The following is a 14,477-nucleotide window of genomic DNA, read 5'->3' on the forward strand; positions in this document are numbered from 1 at the left end:
GTCAAGCCATGAACATACCCTCTACAAATAATTTCAATTCTCACAACTTAAGCAGTTTTTCTATTTTAATCTCAGATGTTGACGACCTTAAGTTGTTCAGGAAAATGAAACGCCTTTATGACTGGTCTACACTTCAGATTGAGCAAAATAATCTCACACTTTAGTGCCTCGTCAATCGCATAGATCTCAGCATCTCCAACTGCAAAGTCATAAAATTTTCTAAGGCAAAACATTCTTCTAACTTTATTTATCGTATATCCTTTATAGTGTGTGTACAACAGATCAGAGACGGCTACACGACGCCAACCTAGACGTCACTGCATATATGAATCATATTAATAATAAATCTCTAAAGTTGCTAGGATAAACGTAGTACCAGACAATTTAATTTAATTGCAGTATTTTCATTAAAACACTGTAGTTTGCCTTTGTCAGAATCCACTTGGAGTACGTCTAATCTGTCTGGAAACTATACATTTCATATCCACAGACTGAAAAGAGTTCAGCGTAAATTTTACAGGTACATTCACTACAGGTTTTACAGTGATCAAGGATTTCATGATAGAACTCATTGCTTAATACTTAATCTTGAAACTTTATCAGCTAGAAGAAAGCAGAGACTTAAAAATTCTCTATAGGTAAGTCCATTTAACCATAGATTGTCTAAATCTCATTTCACAAATTACTTTACATGTACCATCCAAACTTTCCACGTGACTTGACAGGATAAACTATGCCAAGAATTCATTCATTCCTCGAAAATAAGACTAAGCAATGAGCTAGATACGCAGCCTTGATGTCTGTCAACCTTTGAAGCCTTTTCTGGGAGCTTTATCTGGCCTCCATTTATAAGCTAATAAGTTGATTCTCAATGAATCTTTGTATCCTTTTTTATTTTTTTGATTTTTGGTACTATTACTTATTTAGTTAGTTACGTAATTTTGTATTGGGCTTGACCCACCGTTAATGCCTTCTCAAGTGAGACGAAGCGGAATATCATCTTCACATTTCGAGGGCAGTCCAATGGGTCAAGCCGGCAGGTAACAATTATAACGTGTCTGTATTTTTCCTTAAAATACATACAGGTAAGAGCGGGATTGAACAAACTAAATATGACGACGCCCTCTTATTTTAGTTAGAGAATCTAAATAAATTTCCAAATCCACAGGAGGATAGTACATTAGGTCCGATTGTCGAAACGCGTCATGACGACAGCCCGCTTTCTTTTTATAGGCTATTAGTTTCTGATGAATTGCTTGACCTTCTCGTAACCGAAACAAATCGGTACGCCCATCAAACTGGAGTGACACAAATCACAAAGAAATGTTAAAATTGATAACCTCGTCTAAAAGATTTTTGGAGCACTAGTTTCATTTATGAAACTGATATATATAAAGTTACACAGATATCACGATGTCGATTTGAAGCTTTGCTGTCTTGTTTACATTTTTCGGATTATGTCCAGAGGGAAACAGATTATTCAAACTGGAAACACTTTTAGGAATATCCAAAAAAAATTCCAGGCAGCTTTGGTGCCAGGAAACTCCGTTTGTATAGATGAATCCATGGTTCCTTTTCGAGGAAGGCTACCATTTTTGCAATATATACCTGGAAAAAGCCATAAGTATGGCATAAAAATTTTTAAGCTGTGTGCTCAAGGTGGTTACACGTACAACTTAAAAGTTTATGCTGGCAAGAAAGTCCGACCCACGGATCATCCACTAGCAACTCAAGTAGTAATGGAGTTAATGCAACCTATTTTGAACAGCGGTAGGACCTTAGTCACCGACAACTATTACACCAGTGTTAGTTTAGCTCACCTACTGAACGACAATGAGACTCATTTAATTGGAACACTGCGAAAAAATAGAAAATACAACCCTAAACGTGTCTTTGAGCAAAAATTAAATCGCGGAGAAATGCTGTGTCAAGCAAGCAACACGAAAGTTGTTGTTGGCAAATGGGTAGACAAACGAGATGTTGCTTTTTTGACAACTAAATCGCCTCCAGTAATGACTGAATTCCAGACAAGAACTGGTATAAAAAATAAGTCATCTACCATAATCGAATATAACGCTAATAAGTCCTACATTGATGTCTCGGACCAAATATCTTTCTATAGTAATATTAAAATATAATTTCTATAGAAAGTGGGGATAGAAGTCATAGCAAGTACTAGCGTTGTCAATGCACTAAAACTGTGTAATAACTTTAGCTTTAGACAAAAAAATGGATATTACGAGTTTTATTAGGGAGAGCCTTGTTGAGAGTTTGTGCAAGGACAATGAAGATGTTCCTCTTCTGCCAGCATTAACTCATCGATTGGAAGAACAAGCAAAGAGAGGAAGATGCGTGGTTTGTTATAACTATTACTCAGAAAAATACGGAAAAGCGCATGCATCCAAAAATTCGAAACAATGTACTATTCGAACAACACTAGATGTTCAGGATGTACAGACAAAAAAATTTTATGTTTAAATTGCTTTTTCAAAACACATAATGTATCCAAAAAAATGTAAATTTAAGTCCAATGTAAGTTTTTCTACTTTTTGAATAAACTTATTATAAAAAAATTGTGTAGGTATTGGTTTTCATACAAGCAGGTTAATATAACCGTAATGAGAAAATGTCAGCTTCTGTGAACTGCGTGTATCAAAAATATACACGCATTCTAAAATCACTACTTTAAAAAAAAAACTGTTAAAATCCTTATTGTCTTGACAAGTAATTTTCAAAATAAATTTATGAAAAAAAATTTTTAGTTCGGATACATAATTTTTGTGAAACCTGGAGCAGGGGTCAAAGTGTTAAAGTGTTTTTCTGCACATTTACTTCACTGACATGTTCTCTAATAAAAAGGGCATTTGAATTATTCATAATAAAATAGTTAAAAATTTTGTTTATTTGGTAACTATACAGTAGAATATATATTTTTTATAATTTGTTTGAAGAAAACTGACAGAAATCCACCGTATTTTATTTCTTAAAAAATATACCTAATAAACCAAATTGTCAGCTTCTATTGATAAAATAATGAATATCTATATACATTTAAACTAAAATACATATATTTTTAAACATTTAAAATAGAATAGCTCAAAATGTCAAATAATTCTAACGAATTATACACTATTATTAAATTTAGGCTAAATATATCTTACAAAAATAAAGGAACAAGATTTACATTATAATAAGCATGCCATGGCTAGTAAAATTCACTTAGGACTGGTTACTCTAGGCACATTTTTCTGAATATAATTGAAAATTAATTATTACAATTATTCAAGCAATCTCAATTCTCTTTCTGTGCTTAGATTTATTTTCGAAGATTTTAAGGAAGAACTTTAAGGAAAATCATCATCAGAGCTAGAGATTAAAATAACACTACTATTTTCGCTTTTAGGGGTTGCTTTTTTACTGTACCCATCATATAAATGTTTATCAGTCTTTATATAAACTACGGAGTCACCCGAATCATCCTCCGAGTCGGTGGACACCCCTTCAATATATTTTTCTAGTTCTTTTAGTTTATCACTTGTTTTAAATTTTTTGTTATTTTTAGTTTTATAAGAAAAACCTAAATATCCATGAGAGCTTTTTGAGATTTCAGTAGCAGCCGAAACAAAATGATTTTTTTTCTTAGGGCTTATTTTTGGCGAAGAGGTTAAAGTCGGAATTACTAACGTTTTACTTTTCTTGTATTTCTGGTTCGAGGCCTTAACTTTAACTGCATACAGACTTTTTTCTATCCTAAAAATAGAAATAAATATGTAACATTAATACAGTTAAAATTATTTTATTTTTTACCTATTATTGGTTGAAACCAAGCCGTTAACCGTTCTTTGAAAAAAGTTAAGATTTGGTTTGAGGCGGGCACTCTCGACTGACTGGTTCAGCCTTCTTCGACTTTCCTTAATTAGTTCCTGTATAACTACGCTAAAAACACAAAGTAAAAGATATTTCTATTAGCTATTTAATATTATTAAACTCTACAGTATAAAGCTTTAAGGTAGACAAGTTTTTTTATTAAAAAATATATAAAAAATATGAATCATCAAATTTAAAAGTCTTATTTTATTTAAAACAATAACACATCGTTGAAAAAATAATTAAACTTTTTATAAAAATAGCTTCTATTAAACAACAAGGAAAGAAGTAGAGAAACTTGAAAAATGTAATTTAACTACTATAAGGCAACTTAAGGTAAATAGATACACTATTTTAATGTTGTCTAATAATAAATAATGTCTGTGTGACTTTTTCATGCATTGATTGATTTCAACCTAGTCTGCAGACCACAGGTTGGATATCAACCAGAGGTTGAAGAAATGTCTAATTGGAAATGCACTTGCATATAGACTTACAAACTTGTATTCTAAGATAAGAAAGCTACCCATGATATCTGCAAAACTGTGAATTTTATATTTTTTATCTACATGTGTCATATTTTTATTTTGTGTTAGCTATATATTGTTATTTTGAGTAAATAGCGGGAATTGGATTTTAACCTTATTTTACTTAATTTAAGAATATATATTGTATTATAAATAATGTTTTGTTTTGTTGCTCTTAGTACTAGTACTAATAGTAAAGCATAAATGCTTTGTTCATAATTAAATTCAAATTTTATTGCCATAGAGCCCAAAGTTTTGACACATAATTTATGCCATTTTTAGAGCCATATTGCATTTCAACTAGCAGAGAGTAATAAAATGTAAATTTCAGTAAATAAATAGTGGTCATCAATGGGCCTAGGTAAACTTAGTACCTAGTTAATGAATAAAGGGAGAAAAAAAGGTAGGGTTTGAATGAACGAAGGGTGCAGGCATGTGTGATTTTAATTGTAACACATATTATTTATTTATTCATATATATACGGGATGTCCCAATTAACGAACTAAATTACAACAAAAATTAATAACCTAACAATAACAACAAAAAAATATAAACAATATTCCTTAATTGATAAAACAAAATTTGCCAAATTTGTAAACAACATACTTATAAGAATAAATAAGAAATAAAAAAGTGTCTTGACTCTATAGAGTTATAGACTATATAACCAATAAATTAAGAATAAATTTGATCCAATTAAAAAACTTTTCAATAAAGTCAGTAAACATAGCAAATGCTTAAACCCAGAAAAACCCTTATCAATTATATAATAACAATAATAATAATAAGTCTTTATTTCCAACAGGCAACTTGCCCAATAACAGGAAACAGTTACAAAACAATGAAAAATATAGTTAAAAAAAAACACACACAAACAAACCTAAAAGAATGAGAAAAGAAAAAAAGTAAAGTAAAGTCACAATCTCAAAAGTTATCCAAAAAATTAGGACAAATAACTATTAATATGATATAAAAACCCAATTATAAAAGATTAACAAGATAATCACATATTCAACAAAATTAAATTAAATTAACTGCAATACTTATACCTACTAACTATAACTTAAACACATGGGTCTTAATCCCAAGAGTAATGATCCACCAAGATATCGACAATCACATGAACCGGAGAGAAATTTATATCGCACATGTGACAGATCCGATTAAATATAGCGCATATTGTATATAGTGGCGATTTTAACAGGATGTTAGTGTAAGGCCTTGGCAGAAAGAATGTTAGGGGATGTCTAGCATTAAGCCTAGGCACCATGAAACATACACCAGAAAGAAGTACAGGACTATCAATGAATCCATTCAGTAACCCATGCAGGAATTTTACAGAGAAGATCACTCTTCTGAGATGTAATGGATGTAGATTGAAGTGTTCCAATAGTTGCCGATGATCAAACCCTCTTACCAGATATATGCCATCCTGCCTGAAGGCCAAAAACTTAGGTATACCATCTACACCAGATGTTAACTTATTTTTGAGTTTTTTACTAGCCAAAATAATCTGAGAAGCATTTATATTATAATGACAGAAGCAAGCAATTATATCATAATGACAATTAAAATCATTTCCCAGCATGTGAAACCTATTAATAGGAGAATATTTACCATAATTATATTGCATCTAAAATTTACAACTCTTAATAATTCAGGACAGTTTGTGATTGAAGACCCATTGTGCTACATACCCACTATGCATTGATAGAAGTAATGACATAATATTCTAGGACCATAAAGCATTCAGTAGGAGCTAATGATGTGTGCCAAATTTCAAATTTTTATATAAATGCATTCAAAAAATAAGAGGAAAAGTTCTAATAATAGATCTACTACTTTTACTCCTGCATTGTCAGTCAGTGATAAAGTTATAATTTTAAATGTGCATGATTGTTTAAAAAATCAACACTGTTCTTTGATAGTTTTGCTGTACATGAAGCTGTACAGGAATGTTCCTGAATGATTGGAATAGGAAAATTAATTTATAGACTATTGTGGGCAAGAAAGGCATGACAATTAGAACCTCCAAAAATAGTAGAAGATAATAAGAAAATAGAAGCATAGCACAAAAAGACCCGCCCGAATCCTTGATGAAGACACTAACCATACAGTTAGAAAAAAAGTTCATTCTTTTTATTTCAAAAAAGAAATACCAACTTTGGACAAAATTTTAATGGAGCTTGACCGAGATGATAGCATTGCTTTAATGAGTAAAAACTCTTCACTTTAAAAGATATGGATTTTGCATGGAAAAAGCGTCATGCAAATCAGTTCTAGTGGTAAGAGATGAAATTGTTTGCTAGAGAAAAAATCCTTAAGCGAAATTTATATCGCACATGTGACAGATCCGATTAAATATAGCGCATATTGTATATAGTGGCGATTTCAACAGGATGTTAGTGTGAGACCTTGGCAGAAAGAATGTTAGGGGATGTCTAGCATTAAGCCTAGGCACCATGAAACATACACCAGAAAGAAGTACAGGACTATCAATGAATCCATTCAGTAACCCATGCAGGAATTTTACAGAGAAGATCATTCTTCTGAGATGTAATGGATGTAGATTGAAGTGTTCCAATAGTTGCCGAAGATCAAACCCTCTTACCAGATATATGCCATCCTGCCTGAAGGCCAAAAACTTCAACTAGGCAAATCTACACTGAACAGATTCAAGGAGACCAACTTGATTCTGATAGAGCATGTTCCATATAATGCAGCGAAACTCCAGTTTTGATCTCACAAAGCAACAGAAAAGCAGTCTTAATGTAGATTCCAAAGTAAAACTCTGAGAACTTCTAATTATGAACCCAAGCCTTCTCAGGGCTGACTTGACTATGTTGTTGAAGTGTTGAACGAATGTAAATTCAGAGTCAAAGGTGATACCAAGATCAGTAATTTGCTCTAATCTACTTAAAATAGTATCATTAATAAAGTAATTAAAATTTAAGGGTGTTTTTGATCTAGAGTAACTGACCACACTACATTTAGCCGCATTCAAGCCTAACCTGTTAACAGCTCACCATACCTCCAATGTATTTAGACAGTTCTGAAGAAAAACACAATCCTCCAAACCATATACATTTAAATATAACTTCAAATCATCGGCAAAAGCCAGCCTATGACAAGTGAGTGACTCAATCAAGTCATTTATAAAAAACTAAACAGGAGCGGACCCGGGTTCGAGCCCTGTGGCACACCCGACGTTACGTTAAAAAGTTTCAATTTAAAGCCCTCCTATTCAACATATTGAGATCTACCAATCAAGTAGGAATGAAATAAAATAAATAATCTCCCTGAAAAACCATACTGAGTTAATTTATGCAGCAAAATATAGTGATCTATCCGATCAAAGGGCTTTTTGGAAGTCGGTATAAATAACAACGACTTGAGTATTAACATCAAGTGATTCACAGATGTGGCCAGACAGACAGGATAAGTTAGTAACACAAGATCGCCCGCTAAAAAATCCATGCTGGTCTACAGAGATGAGTTCTTTTGCATGACTAAATAGCGACCGATTCAGGATAATTTCGAACATTTTTGAGAAATTAGAGTAATGAGATTGGCCTGTAGTTCACGATTTGATCAGAGTCCCCAGCTTTTAAAATAGGTATTATTTTAGCAGTCTTCCAAATTTCAGGAATTTGTTCTGTTGACAGTATTAAGTTGAAAATGTAGGTCAGCGGATCAGCCAGGACACCAATGCAATCTTTAACCAAGAAGCTAGGTACACCATCTACACCAGATGTTAACTTATTTTTGAGTTTTTTACTAGCGAAAATAATCTGGGAAGCATTTATATCATAATGACAGAAGCAAGCAATTATATCATAATGACAATTAAACTCATTTCCCAGCATGTGAAACCTATTAATAGAAAAATATTTATCATAATTATATGGCATCTAAAATTTACAAGTCTTAATAATTCAGGACAGTTTGTGATTGAAGACCCATTGTGCTACATACCCACTATGCATTGATAGAAGTAATGACATAATATTCTAGGACCATAAAGCATTCAGTAGAAGCTAATGATGTGTGACAAATTTCAAATTTTTATATAAATGCATTCAAAAAATAAGAGGAAAAGTTCTAATAATAGATCTACTACTTTTACTCCTGCATTGTCAGTCAGCGATAAAGTTATAATTTTAAATGTGCATGATCGTTTAAAAAATCAACACAGTTCTTTGATAGTTTTGCTGTATGTGAAGCTGTACAGGAATGTTCCTGAATGATTGGAATAGGAAAATTAATTTAAAGACTATTGTGGGCAAGAAAGGCATGACAATTAGAACCTCCGAAAATAGTAGAAGATAATAAGAAAATAGAAGCATAGCACAAAAAGATCAGCCAGAATCCTTGATGAAGACACTAATCATACAGTTAGAAGAAAAGTTCATTCTTTTTATTTTAAAAAAGAAATAGGTACCAACTTTGGACAAAATTTTATTGAGGGCTTGACCGAGATGTTAGCATCCGAGATGAGTAAAAACTCTTCACTTTAAAAGATATGGATTTTGCATGGAAAAAGTGTCATGCAAATCAGTTCTACTGGAAAGTGATGAAATTGTTTGCTAGAGAAAAAATCCTTAAGAACTAAAAGAAATTTTGTCATCTTGATGAAACCTGGCTCAACGAAGGATATATTGTCCAAAAATTAGCAAGATAGAAAGATAGCCAGTGCCTACTAAGCACACAGGTCTGGCAACGGGTATTAAAGTGCCATTGGGAAAAAAGAAAAGACTCTTAATTCCACATGGTTTTATAAAAGAAGATTTGCCAAGTTTTTAGTAGTTCCAGACAGGATATTATCAAGGATATGAATGCAGATGTTTTCAAGGATTATTTTGGAGAAATGATAACATTTCTTCTAGCTGACTTGGTGGTGTTCTTGGAGAACACTAGCTACCATTCATGGTATATAGAGGAGAAACCCCCATTACATCCTGGAGAAATCAAAACCTTTCACAATAGGTCACTATTATGGTAAGGGATTAGCATTTATAATGACTTTCTTAACTCTATGGTATGGGACAAGTGATATTCTTGTAAAACAAGAATATGAAATAGAAAACAACAGTGACTGAAACTTTTTTCCAATTAAAAAAAACTTAATTTTGCTACATCTTGTTTTCTTAATAAATATGTTTTAGAATGCCTATTTGTTTTAGAAACTATCTAGCAGTTACTATTTTAATTTATTTAAGAAAAGTTTATATATATCTATCATTTTGTAAAATAATAACTTACTCATCAGGAATGAGGGCCTTATAGTGTTCAGACATAATTCAAAATCACTATTCTAGGTTAAACTCGCAATGTCTTAAATATTCAATAATATACAGTCAATGCAACATTGTTTATTATCATCCATCTTTCAAAAATCATATCTAATAAAGACTAGAACAATAATGTACCACAACTAAAATCAAATTTTGTGAAAATTAAAATAAATAATTATCAAAATTGAGTATGGCTCAGCTCTGACATTGATAGTAGAGATGGGTCGTATTCGTATGATTCGTATCAATAAAACGACTGATCAACTCATACGAATCGTAAAAACCCTTTTTGTATTCGCACTGTTGGTCACAAAATATTAACCTACAGAAATTATTTCCTAATAATATAACCTATTTCCGTAGGTTAATATTTTGTGCTGCTATAGTATTGTATAAATACATTTATACAATATGCCGTATGTCACGGCGTATTCTATAATTGTATTATAAATAAATTCAATTTGACTTTTTTTTTAAATACGGATGTTAATATTTATTTATTTTTATTTATGTATTTCTCAAATCACTCCTTAAAATATAGTTTTTAAAATTAAATACTTAAATGATCCTCCAAGAACTCATCAGTACTGTAATAAGCCTTAGTGACCAAGAGTATATTAACTTGATTTTTTTTATTTCACGAATTTTCCTGGCAGCTTATTGTAAAATTTAACAGCCAGAAATTCCGGTCCATTTTGGCAAAGCATAGTCTTCGATATGGTAACGGGTACACTTCGCTTCCTCGCCCGGAACTGCCCAATTTGTGGGAAAGTTGCTTTTATTTTGGAGTATTGTATATTACATTTTGAAAAATGAATATACAGGGTATTTCAGAACTATGGGATCAAACTTCTAGGGGTTGTTCAGTGCAACAGTAGAATCCATTTGAGTGTAGGAGCCCATGTCCGGAAATGTGTCACTACGCAACTACGGCCCTAAGACGCGTTTAAATTTAGAAAAAATATTAATTACCTAAATAGGATCTGATGCATTTATCACAACAATTGTTCAAAATGTTTTCCTCCAACCTCAATACACCGATTTAAACGCCTCACATGATTTCGGCGGACTACACTAAAAATTTGATCCTCGTTTTGAATGATTTCAAATGCTGCTGTTATTCGTCCAATTAAGTCTAGCTCTGATTCTACTGGACTTTCGTAGACTAAAGACTTCACATGTCCCCTACAAGAAACAATCGAGCGACGTTAAATCGGGTGACCTAGGAGGCCAAGAAACTGCTCCACCTCTGGCAATCCAACGGTGCCCAAACCGCTGAGCCAAATACTCGCGTACTTGTACAGCAAAGTGAGCCGGCGCTCCATCATGCTGAAACCACATTTGGTGTCTAACGTTTAGTGGAACATTTTCAAGGAGTTCTGGGAGAACTTCCTCCAAGAAACGCAGATAAATAGGTCCTGTTAACCGTTCCGGTAGAAGGTATGGCCCAATTAAATAATCATCAACAATGCCTGCCCATACGTTGACAGACCAACGATTCTGATGTTTTCTTGGAAAAATTGCATAAGGATTTTCTTCGTCCCAAACATGGCTATTCCTACTATTAAAAATACCGTCTCTTGTGAAAGAGGCTTCATCGGTCCCAGTGGCGGATTTGCCGGTGAGGCAAGGGAGGCGACGCCTCACCTTGCATAAATATTTAAAAAAATACGATATTATACAGTAGCATTCCTTTAAAAAATGAAAATCCATTAATATTTAAAACCTTTTAAAATTAATTTCGGTAAAATAGTAGTATATAAATCCGGTAAAACCTATTGGTCAGCGGTACCTTCCCGTCGCCTCAACATTTAACTTTATGAACGTGCTCTTTGAGCTATACCCGCCCGCGCAATCATAAAATATCGCCACCGAATGGTCCGATTGAGGCGATCTTCGCTGTCGCCGCATGAAAAACCGAAAGATACCCGGTACGGAACGATTTCAAAGTTAGAAAAGCCCGCTGGCAGTCAAGTGGCGGGCGGAGAACAGCACGTTATTAGCAGCCTAGAAAATAGAAAAATAAGGAAAAAATAAATGAATTATTTGTTTTTGTACTGTTTGTAGTATTAAGTGTTTGTAATTTAGACTTTACAAAACATTTGTAATTAATTATCAAAAATTATGGCTATGTTTGGCCCGGAATATGACCCATTACTTTGTTTGCTGGAAATTCCGTTTTCCAGAAGAACGGAAAATGAAAAAAGAGAGAATTTTACTATTGGTAGACCTCAGCCATCTTTATGCAATTTAAAAGAAGATAAAAGATAAGGTAAAGAAAGGGCGATGATAATAATTTGGAAAGGAGTAGTTGAAATTTCATGTATGGCAATATATTTTTTTTATATTTCATCTTTGAAATATTAGTATGTAGTAAACTTCTACTAATAATGTAATATAAAAAATAATCATAATATATAATATTTATGTTATTATTATTTTTTATTTAATAATACTAATTATTTTTAAGAATAAAATAATATATTGTTATAAAATTTAATCTATTTTAATATTTATACATATACAATTTTATTCTTGTTTCCTGCCATACATGAAGTTCCAAACCACATATACTCAACCGATTTAAAGTAAACCTACTTATGCCAAATAATGTTTTATTATAATTTTTTTAAATGACTAAATATATAAAATTGGGCTGACTATACCTCTCTTCATTATTCATCCTCTTTTAAATGTTGATCGACCTAAATATTAGAAAATGATGATTATATTATATTTATTTATTTAAAATTTTCCTTAAACCATTTTTAAAAAAATCTTAAACATTGTAAAAATATAGGTCGATCAACCACAAGAGTACTAATTACGTTTCAGGCTCAAAGTATTTTCGTTCCTTTCAATCATCTTGGTACAATACCCATCTTTGGTTGTGTGGGAGTTTATATGCTCAAAAATTATTTTGTTGGCCATGTGTTCTTCTTTCACATGTAAAGTCTGTCTGGGTCAAAGAAGGATACTATGACCTTAAAAATTTGCAACGGTCAGCAAAAAAGCATGCGGAATCAGGCAATCATTTAACATCATTTATGAATTTAAAAAGACTAGAAAAAAACATATCAACAATAAAAGATTTACTACAGGAAAATGTCTCACATTGTAAAAACATATACAATGAGAAAGTTAGAAAAAACAGAATGTTACTTAGTAACCTAATTGATACCACTATACTCCTAGCAAAACAAGAACTGTCATTTCGTGGTCATCGAGAGGCTGAAGGTTCGGAAAATAGGGGAAACTTTATTGAAGTTTTTAATTCCAAAATAAAATATAATAAAGAACTACGAAATCATATTAAAAAGCTTGGAAAATCATTTTGTTCTAAAACCATTCAAAATGATTTAATTTTTTGCATCAGTGAAGTAATTAAAGAAAAGATTAATCAGCAACTTAAAGACACGGAGTTTTTTGCCGTTATTGTAGATGATACCACCGACATTACTGAAAAATCTCAGTGTGCAGTGTCACTAAGATATGTAGAGAAAAAATCTCTGAATATTTATGAACGATTTTTGGGTTTTTATGATGTGAGTGATGACCGAACTTCAGAAGCCTTATACACATTAGTTGCCAGCGTTTTATCTCCATTTAATTACAGAGAAAAGCTCGTGGCACAGTGCTATGATGGAGCAAGTGTCATGGCTGGTCACATTAACGGTTTGCAAATGAAAATTAAAAATGATGCTCCTGAAGCAACTTTTATTCACTGTTCAGCCCATAAACTAAATTTGGTACTTCAAGACGGATGCAAATCTATTAAGGAATGTCGAATATTTTTTGCTACTTTATCTGGAATCCCTAATTTCTTTCATCAGTCGGCCAAACGAACAGTGGTTGCAGACAACCTGATTGGTAAACGAATCCCGTCCTTTTGCGAAACCAGATGGGCATCCAGATCCAAGATTGTTTTGCTACTAACAAATGAATACCTCAACTTTATCTCCGTGTTTGAAAATAAGTATTATGAATGATCGATCTTCAGGTGTGGTCTCTATTAATAGTGCTAAAGGATTTCTAAAATCTTTTTTAAAATTTGAATTTGTATTTCTTTTAAATGTGTTTAGCGAAATTTTCTTAAAAACAGATTTTCTTTATGACATTTTACAAAAAAAACATTTGATGTTGTCCTATGCAAAAAATATGTTGATACATGTATTACGCAATTAGGCGAATTAAGAACGGATGATATTTTTTATAATTTAAAAACAAAATCAGCTAATTTAGTTAATAATGCCAAACAAACCATCAGTTTTTCATATAATCTTAAAGAAAAGTCTGACGAAAATATGAAAGGTCTTGATTTTGAAATTCTTGATACAATAGTTGTACAATTAACAGAAAGATTTAAGAACTTTACAGACATACAATTTTTAGCGCTAATTGAATGCAATAACTTTATAAAATTTAGAAAGATATTTCCTGAAGATTTGTTGGCAAACCTAGTTAAAAATTACAAAATTTTTGAAAAGGAAAGACTTGCGTTAAAAACTGAACTGAAAATAATATTTGGCGATGAACAGTTTTCAAGCTGTAGTCCACAACAAATATTTAATATTCTCACAAACGACCTAAAAGATGTTTTTCCGTATACAACTAAACTTATTATGCTCATATTAACTTTACCTATTGCAAGTGCAAGTGTGGAAAGACATTTTTCGTGCCTTAAGAGAATAAAGACTTACCTTCGTAATACTATGAATCAAGACCGGTTATCTGACCTTGCACTCTTGTCAATCGAAAAGTCGCTTATTAATGATATGACTAGTTCCA

At 32.1% G+C, this 14,477-nt stretch overlaps 1 long non-coding RNA gene across 1 annotated transcript; it reads right to left on the reverse strand.

Moving 5' to 3' along the window:
• Positions 1 to 3,050: 3,050 nt before the first annotated feature.
• Positions 3,051 to 9,908, reverse strand: LOC126740781 (uncharacterized). The gene is made up of 3 exons (XR_007661998.1): positions 9,658 to 9,908; positions 3,808 to 3,936; positions 3,051 to 3,750 (listed from the first exon to the last, which is right to left on the reverse strand). It is a non-coding gene; the product is annotated as an uncharacterized LOC126740781 (long non-coding RNA).
• Positions 9,909 to 14,477: the final 4,569 nt, after the last annotated feature.

The sequence above is a fragment of the Anthonomus grandis genome, chromosome 9 (genome assembly GCF_022605725.1).
Source record: "Anthonomus grandis grandis chromosome 9, icAntGran1.3, whole genome shotgun sequence".
NCBI classification, from domain to species: Eukaryota; Metazoa; Arthropoda; class Insecta; order Coleoptera; family Curculionidae; genus Anthonomus; species Anthonomus grandis.